Raw genomic sequence first — 13744 nt, 5'->3', positions numbered from 1 at the left:
TGATTTTTTCCCAAAAGGATTTTTCCACATTAAATTTGGAGTGTTTGTATTGTTCTTTCTTGGAGCGATTGGATTACTTCACTTGATTCTACTCTGTGTGCTTCCACAGTCCCCCAACAACTAGCATTGTAGTTTAGCATTTATTATGATTTTTACCCCAATTCTTCGACTTTTAATCACCTAGACACTACAAGAAAACTGGCCTTTACCGGCGGTTTTAACAGCCGGTAAAGGCCCAAAAAACTGCCAGTAAAAGTGGCATCAGTAAAGCCTTTACTGGCGGTCAGGTACCTTTACCAGTAGTTGTGCTGGATGCCCCTAAATCGTAAGTTTTTCAGAAAAAATGGTCAAAGGCTACAGGTTAAATCCATAGCCATAGAACAAAAGGCTTCCAAAAATCCATAGCCATGAAGCAAATCTTTCTCATTTTATAAGAAAAAAAATAAAAGAAAAGGTGGCGTGGTCCCGTGCCCTGCCAAGTAGTCTGCACTCATCTATCACATCTTCAATAGTCATGCTCTTGGAGTTCCCTTGATTTTGGGATTCTTTGAAATTAGATTCCATCAACAATATGAGCTTCTCCCATTTTCATAGTCATCTCCCTCTTCTCATAATAGCTTGCACTTCTCTGTCAACTTCCCTTCTCCTCAAGTTATCTTTTGTGGGCAAAAACCTACAGCTTGATATTGCACACAAGATGGGGTCAGATGGAATGTTCTGAATTTAAGAATGAAATTAGAGCTTCTTAAAGGATTTCATCTTAAGCAATTTGAATATAGTTGGAAGTGGATGGACAGCAAATTCCATATTTTTCTAAGGTAAAAATTACTTAAATAAACTAGCTTGCAACATCAGGTTAGTGATCAGCTGTTGGTTAGTTACCTAAACGGTTCTACAGCAACTATTATACTACCAACCATTTAAAGTTGTTAGGAAAAAGAAAAAAGAAAAGGAAAGAAAGAAAGAAGAAACCAGCAAGGTGGAAAACCAGAAGGTAATAAAAGCAAACCATTATAGTCACATTTTCAAACGTTAGTTTCTCACATTCTCCAGAAAGCCGTTATATCTCATTCTTTAGGGCCTGATTCTCTTCACTCAAAATATGCACCTTGGCTACTAGCTCTTCACTCTTGGCCTGGCATAAGCAAGAAGCAAAATATAAAAATCAGATTTTATCTATGGAAGCTGGCATGAACGTGATCTCAATTTTTGACAAGGCTCAATAGAAAGGGAACTAGCTAAATAAAAGATATGATGTGTATAAATGTTACTGAGGAAGATGATTCGCCTGTCCAATAGGAAAGCAAAAAAACATTGTTATACACCGTTCCCTCCAAGACAACTAGGTCTGCATCATGGATTCCATCATCCCCATGGTTATAGATAACTGCTAGGAATCTAGTGAGTCCCTATTTGTTAGATGCCTAAAAAATGAGTTGATCTCATTTTACCTAACAGTAATTATGTATTAGAAATCTTGATTTCTATCAATGCATTCGAGATCAAGATCTTTAATACATAATTATTGTCAATTAAAATATGATCAAACCATTTATAGTAGTATAAGCTTGAACCCAAGATGGCCACCCTATAAATGCGGTCACGCTGGTGAGGATCATAGTTTTTGTTGCTTTCCTATTGTCCCTTGTTTTAACAGTGAATTCTTTCCATTTAAGTAGCATTCTACAACCAGTTAGCTTTGCATATCAACATACACTTCCAAGTTTTCGTAGGAAACCCTTTATCAGACATAATAATTGGAAGTCACATACATATAGCAATTAGTTTTAGACATTGCCGTTGTACTACTGACCCAAAAAAAAGTGTATGGAAGTCTAAGGACTGTCCACGCCATTTTATCTGGACACATTGACAGGATAATGTTGGAATTCATCATCTACTGTTGGGGGGCCTACATATAGAGCATATGCAATACATGACCAAACCAAGGCCTTTTGTCACAGCCTGCACTCCATACAGTTGGGGGCCCACCTTCCAGTAATCCTAGCTATTCATCTTCCATGGCCAAACTTCCAGCAACTGGGACAGATAAAGGGTTCAACAAACACACATAAGATAAATGAATAACAAGAAAACACACAAATCTAAGAGAATATAGAATGCAAGAATACCTGCTGCTCCATGAGCGAAATGACATTTGTTGTAGAAAGGGCACTGACCTTTCATCTCCCACTTGTTACAAATCCTTGTTTGATCGTTGTGCAACAAAATAAAATAAAAATAAAAATAAAAAAATCCCTGACTTATTTTCAGCATGAAAAGATCACTCCTTGGTGCATATGGTGAAAGCCAAATTCTTACTAGAGAATCACCTTTCAGAAAAGAATGAAAAAATTGCTCGAGAATTCTGGCCTCAGAACATAGTGTTAAGGTAGGCTGGCTCATATGATTTTAATAGGGATCATTATTTTTCCTTTTGGCATAAAAGACTAATCCCCAGCATCTTTAAGATGATGATGTTGATAGTCTTCAAATTATGGGTCTTAATTTAAGAGTCTTCAAATTATTAAAATTAAACTTCCCAAATTACGAGTCTTAATTTAAGATAGTCTTCAAATTATGATTACAACTATTTCAAATTAATATCTTGTTGAATAAGAGCAGAAAACCATGTTTCTTTTGTAACAGAAGTATACACACCGCACTCGATCGTGCTAACTCGACTTGACTCGGTACCTATGACCGGGTCAAACTCAGTCCGGATTAATCCAATCTAGACTAGGACTCGAATTAGATCAGGAATGCTGGACTCGGTAGCGAGTCGGGTCGAGTTAAGGTCAACTCTATTTTAAAACCAAGTCAAGTCGGGTCAGCCCTAACATGGTGCTCGATTCCATGCCCAACTCTATTCCATGGCCAACTGTACATTAATAAAATTTTCATAATTAGTGGCTTTGAACATTGTGATAGCAATTTCATATTCAAATGAATAGATAACTGATTATACCTATAAAGTGAAGGCTTTTAGAAGAACTAATGCGAAAAGTGTTCCAGTCTCCATGAGGTTGAAGTCAAGATCCATTTAGATGCCCATAATCCATGCAACAATTACGCTAAAAGGAATTTGAGTCAAGTTAGGAAACAATTATAAAAATCTTCGATGTTTGAAAAGTAAATGCCATTGAATTTTTCGGACCTCAAAATCTTACCCAAACATAGCAATTTGAGTTGCAAACCCCAGAGCAACACTTAAAGATATGTCTTGAGTGATATATCCAAAGTCTTACTTGGAACAATCATAAGATAGTAATAGATTCCAAATACCATTGTTGAGGCATAAAAAATATTCCATTGCATTGGTCAGAGAATTCCTTTTTAGGGTTGTGCACTCCTTATTTTGGTAAAAATGAGTAAATGGGGGTATTTTGGTAAAAATGAGTGAATGAGGGTATTTTGGTAAAAAATAGTAACTGGAGGTATTTTGGTAAAAATGAGTGAATGGGGATATTTTGGTAAAAATGAGTGAATGAGGGTATTTCGATAAAAAGGAGTGGATAGGGTTATTTTGGTAAAAAGGAGTGCATGGGGTTATTTTGGTATAAAGGAGTGGATGGGCATTGCCCTGTATGAGGGGAGGAAGTGAGGTTCTTGTCTTAGAAATGGAGGTACACCATCATTTAAGGAAGAAGTATTTGAACACCACTATGTAAAGGAAGGAGGTTGGTTATTGCCTTAAGGAGAAGTGGTGATCGGTGGTGATCACCACTGTTTAAGGAGGGGAGGAGCCTGGGAGGCCTATAAATACCCCCTTGCATTCCTCATTTGGACAAGAGACAAGAGGGAGACAAGAGGAGGAGAGAAGAAGTAAATAACAAGTGAGGAGAAATTCATTGTGTGCCGAACTCCACTGTGCGCCAAGTCTTCTTATGCGCCAACTCCTCTTGAGCGCACAACGCCTTTCTCCCTTGTCCTGAAGCCAGCGCACAACGCCATTTTGAGTGGTGCCATGTCTTAACTCCAGCATTCCTGCGCCACTTATAAAAGGAAGTGTAGAGGCCTTGTCCAAATACCATCCATTGTGCGCCACTTTCCACTCACCTATGTCCAAATACCATCCTTTGTGCGCCACTTCCAAAGGGAACTTGTCCAAATACTATCCATTATGCGCCACTTTTAAAGGGCTCCATATCCTAATACATTCATTGTGCGACACTTTCAAAGGGGACTTTGTCTTGATACATCCCTTGTGCGCCACTTCTATGGGAACTTTGTCCAGACACAAGTCCCATCGCCACTTGTGGTGGAGATTTGTCCGGACAGATGGCTTTTGCGTCACTTCCAATGGAGCTTTGTCCAGACCATGCGCCACTTGTGGTGGAGATTTGTCCTGATAGATGGCTTTTACGCCACTTCCAATGGAGTCTTGTCCTAACACAAAGTGTTCTGTGCCACTTCTCATGCTCCAATGTCCAAAGAGTTGGCAATGTGTGCCACTTATAAAGGAGCGTTGTGCGCTCCTTTGTGCTTTGTCCTGAAGACATTCTCCCCTACTCTACATTTCAAGGGTGTGCGCTCCACATTTCAAGGGATGTGAGCTCCACATTTTAAGGGATGTGCGCTCCACATTTTAAGGGATGTGCACTCTACATTTCAACGGATGTGCGCTCCACATTTCAAGGGATGTACGCTCCACATTTCAAGGGTTGTGCGCTCCACCTTCAAAGGAAAATGAAGGAAATGTGAAGTATAGAAAGAGAATTTCAGAAGAAAGAAGAGTCTATCCATACGACTGAAAGGATAAATGGAAAGACAATCAACGCCTATCATACAACCAAATCAAGGACTTCAAGTCAGTACAAGCCATCTTCCTTTGTGATGAACGTTAAAAGCGTCGAAATGCTACTAAAATTGTCACTGAACTGCCTTCTATTTCATTCTTTGTGTTGCATTGATTGTACTCTGTTTTCAGAATCAAGGGAATCCAATAATGTAAATGAACTCAGAATGAATAAAATATCTTGTGATCATTGTTCTCTCCTTCTTTCTTTGTTATCATTGAATGAATTCCCCCAAATCGAATGCATTTGTTTCTTATCGAAACAAAATGGCGACTCCACTAGGGATTCTTTTCAATGATAATTTAGAAAATATTCAAAGAACATTTATCACTTTTTAGCGTTGTATAGATGCCAAAATGGCGACTCTCAGTGGGAACATCCTCCCCTTCATCTCTAAAAACAAAGTACAATTTTATTTAATTAAAATAACTAACGTTCTGTTCTCAATAACAGGTATACCACAATGAATTTTCTCCAAACTAACGTGGTTGTCTACTTCACACCTAATGGATTTCCACCAGAAAGTATCGGAGAAAATCCAATCAGTCGCGGTCAAGGATAGACAAGGCCAGGTGATGTCTGGAGTAGTTCCTGCTTCACCGGTAGCGCAGTACGATGATAAAAGACAGATGATAGTGACATCTAAAAAATGAAGGGTTTGATATTCTTCTACAAGGAGTACCATCCTACCGAGTATGGATAACAGGTCGATCATCCGCAATACTACGAGGCGCCGTTTTACCTCACTCACTCAGTTCACTCTCCTCGACGGCATCAACAATGCACTTTTCACTTTCTCCTTCGATATCAGTACATTCAAAGCGTAAAGGGATAGAAAATTTGCCAGCAAATGTTAATCATCCTTCACCAGATGAGCATTTTGCTGAAGAAGTCCTTAATTTTCCAACAGTGACTGTTGTGAACAATAGTGAACCCTAAGGAAATCCTTCAGATAAGAAGTTAGTTCGACTAAATTATCCGCTACTCATCAATAAGAAGACGAATCAATTAACAAATTCATCAGTCAATGGAGAACCCTGGGGGCATCGTGTTCACAATTTGCCAAAGTAGAAGAGCAAGTCAAGTTATGTATAGAATGTATAAAACCAGACATTATGTTGGAACCCAGTGATCCGAATATATAGATCTTTCAAGATTTAATTAAAAAGAAAAAAACAACAAAAAACATGCAATCTAGAAAGAATCAAAGTGAAGCTGCTCAACTCTCATATGAATTGACTATTTCAAAATCTTAAGAGAGCAACAACAGATATCGCCGAAGAAAGAAAAACAAGATAAAGAATCATCAAAATGAACGACAAGAAATTCCGGGAAAAGAGAGAACATGGGTGATTCTACAATTAAGTAAAGAAAGGGCTAAGACAATTTACGGACTACATGAAATATATAGTTAAAGAAAATGATATACTCCGTACAATGAATCAATTGCTAGCTGTAGAGAAAATTGAATTGCCATGGCTAAAACATTCAAAGGAAATTAAGCAAAGAAGGAAAGATATGTATTCTATAAAAGATGATCGACGATGGTAAAATTGTCATGAAGAAGATATACGAAATAAGAGAGGGTAATGACATATGATCCTGATTGAAGATATTCACTCTATAGGAGAACAGGTGAGAAGAAAGCAAGACAAGTATATTCATCTTAGGGGTAAATTTTCATCAATATACCTGCCAGTTCAGCAAAATATATCATTACTGAATACCAAGAAGATTCACAGCATTTTGACTCAAAAGATTCACGGTGTAATTATTCAAGGGGCAAACAAAGATATACAAAATACATCATCCTTGAAGATAATTACAGTTTTGATTTCAAAGATTATTAGCATAATCCTTCAAAATCAAAAGGGGGCAAGATAAGTAGAATACCAAGAAGGCCAAAGTCTGTATATTATTATTGTCGAGCATCGAGGATGGTTGCTGGATTAGATTAACAAAACTACTATTGCCATCACCGTATCGCTGACATGAAAATTATTTTATTATCAATGTTTATCGAAATTAATATTATTATCAAGCTGAAGCTCCATTCAGACCTAATTTTATAATATCAGCAGCAGTAGCAAGGGCAATATATCAATCATTGATCTGTTATCTTCAATTATCGATATGTTATCTTCAATAAGGCCTGTACGATCAACCATCACGTCAGCGATAGCAGTTTATCATTTAAGGCAGCCTAGCCAAGCCTTATATGGCCAACTACGCATAAGACCTATATATTATTTAGGACAGCAGTGTGGAACCAGTGGCCCTAAAAAGCCCATATAGGCCACATCACACGAATATCCATGCGGGCAACGGATGAAGCCAGCGACTAAAAAGCCTAAAAGGCCAAAAAGTCCTCAACGGCCAGTCACGCATAAGACCAATGCCGTCTGTAAGCTCTGCAACAGCGTCATAGAAGAGGATGAAAATACCCTCCTGTGAATAGGTCTGAACATACAGACGAAGAAAAATAGAGAATATAATAAGACCCCCTAGGCACTTGGCTTGATTTCAGTATTAACTCATGAGGACAGGGTCTCAATAAAAACACCCCTTCATTGATGGATTGGCAGCCCTGGATTTGGTACCAAAGGTAGCCTTGCTCACCCCGTGAACTCTAGAGAGTTACTGTGGCCAACCTTGCACGTAAATCCCACTGAGTTCACGGCTCCAGTGGCTTCACTAGGCCCCTTTGATGGACCGCAGTTTGTGAACTCTCCAGCCGTGATAAGTCTAGAGAACCCATGAGAGTTAGAGAGATCATTCGCATAAGACCTGACTCCAACTACTTATGAGTTAAAAAAAAACTATGATTGCTCCACTACTCAAGAGCCTAAACAGTGTGAAGTGTCGAGTCCAGTCAGGTCATGTCAAGGTCCAGTCAGTAAAGTCAAGTCCGGTCAGTAAAGTCAAGTCTAGTCTGGTAAGTTCAAGTTATGTCAAGATCAGTCAAGTCCTGTCAAGTCAAAGTATGGTTAGTCAAAAGTATGCTAGCTCCAATACTCAAGAGCTTAAACTATGCACGTATCAAAATGCTGCAGATATATATTTCACTATAGATATGCTCAAATATATAATTTCTTGAAGAAAATTTCAAATATTGAGTAAACAATGTACAAAAATGTGTTTCTTTTTATTCAGGTTCAATTTATAGCAACAGCAAATGTCGTCTAAATAGTAGTGGTTCTTTATTCAAAAGTTCAAATCTTCAAGATCAACTACTAGCCTTCAATTGCAATATATCTATTCTTCTGACAAGAGCCGCGAGGTCTTTTTATCTTTTTGATGATAAAGAAATATTATCTCATAAAATTCTTAAAGGCGACAGAGAATAAACTAGCAAATGACTATCATTCTCTTTTGGGCCATCTAAAGATTTAGATATATTCTTTGGATTCTTTAAAAGGAGCAGTAAAGATTATCCATCCTTCAAGAGTATCAGCAGACTTTACTTCAGAAATACTATCTTCTGAATAAATTTTTATGTGAAGATTAACCCGGAGAGGGGGCATGATATATTTCTCTAAACTAATTCATGACTTAGTCTTTCTGATAATTTCTTATATACGGCGGAGGAATCAATATGACATAATCAGTTAAGAATTAATCATGCACTAAGTAATATTGATGACCCCACCGACACACTAAGTATGAACTGGAGAATTATGCTAAGAATTATGAAGCATAATCCAGTGTGAACTTTCAAGAGTTGTTTTTATACTAAGGCTGTCATGCCCCAAAATCTGAAAATGGGCTCATAAAATTTTTGATCCCCGAATCTGGTGCCGACAGCCTCCGTAGTGCCCCATTCTCGGCTCTCGGCATTCATATGCCAGATTCCGATCCTGGGATCCTACAAGGAGGATTTTCAATATGATTTTTTTTTTTTAATGGAGCATAACCACAAGCATAACCAAGTCACAAAACAACATCACCACATATCCACTATATCAAAAACTTTAAGTACAATGTAGAAAGGGAAATACAAGGTGATTAAAAGGCTCCAAAATGATCTGATACGTGCTCCTGCCTCAGCGCTGCTGCCATCCAATGACACCTGCATGCAATGGTCGTGCAAAAGCTTATAAAAGCTTAGAGGGTGGTGTAAGTATATGCGCAAAGCAAGTGCTAAGTATACAATATCAAAGTAATGCGGAAATATGCGGGTAAGTCCATAAATACTATCAGCTGTACCAAGGCTATGTGATGCAAGGCATGAATGCTATCGGCCATACCAAGACCATGCGTTGCGAGACCTATGTAGCCAAATATCATATGCAAGATGCAAAATAAGCATGTCAGTCCTCATCAAGTACGCATATTAGTACAGTTCCTCTCTGGGATATCACCGGGGTCTAGTACACCCCACACTGACTGTCACCTCCCTAGCAGCACAGCCCACCTAGCAGAATAGACAATACTATCCGCCTAACCAGTAGTCTGCCAATACCTACCTGGCTCATTGATAGCGGACTCATTTGCGAGCTGGTCAAACTCAGCCTAGCCACTCGGGCGGATAAGGCCACACCCCCTACCAACCGACCACGACACAATGGGAGACGCGGCCTACTATTATTTGGCACTCGGGTGCTCATGTATCCACTCGGTCTAAATGTTGGAGAATCTCCTAGTACCAAAAAGGTTATGGGACTTTCACCCAAGGACATCCTAAGTGCCCACAGTGCTAGAACCAAGTATTTCCGGTATCCGATACGGCCATCCACGATGTGCTAGTGGAGGCCACGACCCTGATGTCACTAGGGCGTACAATGATCATGTCACACATATGCGAGATGCATGAGTCACACCATCTAGTCATGCATCAATCCTATGCGGGCCGCGCGATCATGTGGGGCACTCCATCCCATAAGGAGTCCCGTAAATGTCTCAACCCAACGACTTATGCTATGATCAAACATTCCTCATATTAAGCATACATATAATGCGTATGGGCATGAATCATGGAGTTATATTAGGCATGTTATAAGGTGATGAACTATCCTCACAACGAAGATTGGCCTAGACAGCCTACACAAAACAAGTATGGGCCTATCAATGGGCCCTAAGGAGATTTATAATGTAGACATTTAACCAACATTATTCTTACAATGTGGACACTAAACCATCATTGCTCCCAAGGCACAGCCCATCATAGACATCATCACACAACCATGATGGAATCACACATTGCAGTGGACCTTAAAGACATCCCATTGGGCCTCGACCTATGGGCCTTAGATACATCAAATGGGCCACATCACATGGGCCTCATATTCATCAATTGGGCCGCATCAGTGGGCCGCACCAATGGGCCTTATGTACATTGCAATGGGCCATAACCCATGGGCCTTGAATACATCACAATGGGCCCTCATATGGCAAGTGAGCCACATCACATGGGCCATATGTACATCAAATGGGCCACACCAATGGGCCCCATGTATATCAAATGGCCTACACACAAATATAAGTGGTGATAATGATTTCCACCATTAAAATTCCCAAGGCCCACCATAACATTTATGTTCCATCCAATCTGATCATAAGGTCACACAGACCTGAATTAAGAGGAAAAACAAATCCCCAATAAGTCCAAAACTTCTGGAATCCAAGGGTTTCAATGGTAGATGTTCAATCCCACTATTTCTATAGTGTGGTCTAGGTGGTATTAGATCTGTCTTATTTTTTTTATCTTAAGCCTTAAAATGAGCTTTCAAAATGGTTGGACGGTTTGGATGCAACACATGCATCATGGTAGATGGATGGACGGCATAGATGAAACAGATGGGAGTCAACAGAACTTGGTGACGCCACTGCAGCAGATATGAAGCTGGAGTGAGGTACACCAGCCGTCCCACTCCCACGTGGGGAGGTGTGGGATGCAATACACACATTAGTGGGTCCCACGTGGGGCCCACCATAACATTTATCTTACATTCAAACTGTTGATAAGGTCACACATACCCTGATAAAGAGGAAAAATAAATTTCATAATGATCCAAAACTTCTGTAACCAGAAAAGGATTTCAATGGCAGACGTTCCATCCCACACTGTTCCCTGTGACGTGGGCCACCTGAGTCGTATACGGCTGATTTTTTGGGAGGGGGCCCACTGCCATAAAGGGTCATCAAATGCACGGTGTTGATGTGCATCACACACCTAAGTGGGGCCCACGACTGGGACCATGGTCCCTGCATGTCCATCAAACACTGCAGGCGCAGCAGCAGTGCCTGCTGCTTGATTATTATTTTTTTTGAAAATAATAGGTTGTCACAGTTTTTCATAAGTGGGGCCCGCATCAGGGAAATCCAACCCAGTCATTGCATTCTATGGCTCAAGACAGTCCGAATGAGCCCAATATTCAATGTGTTTTGGTGCATAGAAACATCAGAGTGGGTCCTAGTGGATTTTAACGGTAAAGATCACTATTTTCGATGATATGGCCCGCCAGAAAATTAGATTAGCCTCATATTTTGGCTCAACTCCTAAAATGAACTGAGGAATGGAATGGACGGCGTGGATCAGCCCCATACATCAAGGTGGGGCTTGCATGAGCAGCCCACCCCAAAAGCTTAAACCAAGCTAAATTTTTTTCTTTTTTTGGTTGCTGTGAGTACATCACACTGTCGTTCACACCTCATTGCACGTCACAGTTTGAATGCAACACTTTTACAAGGTGGGCCCCACCTACAGACATGCTACAGGTGGGCCATCAAATGGCTGGATGGTGTAGATAAGGCACACATTAAGGTGGGGTCCATCCGGGTGGGCCACACAACCACATCATCACACACAAAAAAAAAAGATGAAAAGAGAGGGGAAGAGAGATAGAAAGAGAGAGGGACACGTGTAATGGAGGGCCCCGCCACTATGAGCCCTCCCTTACATTTAATCATACATCAAGTGGATCCCAATACATGTGGGCCCACCAAATCAAAGATCAACGGTGGAGATTCCTTCTCCACCAAAATGGAAGGTCTAGATGACCTCTATTCATGCGAGGAAAACTAAACATCATGATGGGGTCCATGGAGAATGGCCTCATCATGGAATGATCATGAGAATCAAGGTGGGTCATCGGCCACACCTAGGGTCCAGAGTGAGATCCATACCATTAATCGGTAGGCCTCACTTGGCCCATCATCAAAAGAATGAAATCTAGGCCTATAAAACACCCACTGTTCGATCTTCTTGGTCTGATGGAACGCCGATCTCCTTGTCTCTCACTTTGATGGAAGATGATGAGAGATGAAGGGTTAGGATGATAGATCTAGTGATAGGAAGTAGGCCACACACAACACTTTTCTCTCTTGGAATTTCTTGGATGTGCACCTTTTTTGGTTTCTTTGTTGCTTGGAAATTGTAAAGAGAAAGAGAGAGAGAGAGAGAAAGGATGGTTGTAAGAGAGGTGATGGATGTGATGTGATAGTTGTACCTGACTTGAGAGTTGACTTTGGTAAGTTACTTAACTTAGGGAGAAAGAAAGCATGGATTATGTACTTTGATTAATTGATTGATGGGACATGTTGTAGAGATTCTCTTGGGATTGTAAACGCGTGGTGTTTTCCTCGAACTGAACGCAGGCCTACATCCCCTTGCCAGGGTATCGGATCGGTGTGTAATACGCTGCATCGGAACTGTGGCGCCGGCGCGGTTGCAATGGTATAAGTCTCAGATTAAGCCAACTCAAATATACAGAATACAACTTAGGGTCACGTGCAAATGTCAATTATAGGTCGCGGATTGCCAAAATTCGACGAGAAGGATCGAGGGAGTCGACAGAACAATACGGACTAGGATACGAGCCTTACAGCTCTCCCCACCTAATAAAAATTTTGTCTTCAAAATTTACACTATCATCACAACTAAACATAACTCATAAGCGAATAGAAAACTAATGTAGAGAGGGCCACAGATACTTTCATGTCTAAGATGGATCAAAGAAGGCCCGATCAGAGACAAAAATCATCAAGACCGTCAGAACCATTAAACAGCATATCTCGCAAACCGGAATGAGTTTCTCGACGTACCATATATGATTCTGGGATAGAATAAGCTAATTTAGCTAACCAACCTGGCTTTGCTAGGTTGCCCATGCCAAATTTGCGAGATTCCATCCTATTGATGGTGAAATTCCATGTTTAGTTCCGTTTTTACTATAAATAGTAAGTTTTAATTTGATTGTAACTCTTTATTCACTAGGCTTTAGGAGTTGTGTCCAACATGAAAAGTGCTTAGAATAATTAGGAGAATAATGTGATTAAGCCACATATGAAACTTACTATAAAAAGTAAATTTACTATTTATAGTAAGTTGCGAATTTATAAGAGTTTTAATTTTCGTTTGCTTCTGATTTCTTTCTTATTGCTTGGTACCCCTATTTAAAGGGTTGTGAACTCATTTTTATGGAAAAAATTAATCAATTTTGAATTTATTAGAATTTATTTCTATTTTTGTAAGTGCTATAGTTTATATCCCTGTCTGTTGTCAAATTTGTGGTGCCAAAATCACTGTTATGTTATATATAACTTGCACAAGTGAAGCTCTCTCAAGGAACAACATTCATGAACAAGCTAAGCTCACAACAAGCAAAGCTCACAAGACAAGACTCAAGCTGCAAGACTTCAAGAAGAGTACAAGGCAGAACTCAAGACCCTTTCAAGATTGAGCTACATGAAGATTTCAAGATTGATCTATATCATGACCTCAAGACTCATTCTTCAAGGTCACTTGTTCCTAATGTTTCAATGTCCATACTTCATGATTGAGGTTTGACTGACCATAGGTTGACCTTAGAAGTAGGTCATTTCGGATACATAAGTCGAATGTTATTTTACATGTGATTGGTCTGTTCTTCGACTAGTCCTAGGCCTTCTTCGACTAGTCCTAGAGTTGCTTCGACCAGTCTAAGAAATTCCTCGATCAGTCGTGA

General features: G+C 39.9%; 1 long non-coding RNA gene across 1 annotated transcript; it reads right to left on the bottom strand.

Annotated features, from left to right (window-relative positions):
- Positions 1-451: 451 nt before the first annotated feature.
- LOC131229647 (uncharacterized) lies at positions 452-1880 on the bottom strand. Its single transcript, XR_009163517.1, has 2 exons — positions 1010-1880; positions 452-673 (listed from the first exon to the last, which is right to left on the bottom strand). It is a non-coding gene; the product is annotated as an uncharacterized LOC131229647 (long non-coding RNA).
- Between the last annotated feature and the right edge of the window lie 11864 nt (positions 1881-13744).

Source organism: Magnolia sinica, chromosome 2, assembly GCF_029962835.1.
Source record: "Magnolia sinica isolate HGM2019 chromosome 2, MsV1, whole genome shotgun sequence".
Taxonomy (NCBI): domain Eukaryota; kingdom Viridiplantae; phylum Streptophyta; class Magnoliopsida; order Magnoliales; family Magnoliaceae; genus Magnolia; species Magnolia sinica.
The sequence above is the reverse complement of the archived record's forward strand: the minus strand, read 5'-3'. Positions and strand labels throughout refer to the sequence as shown.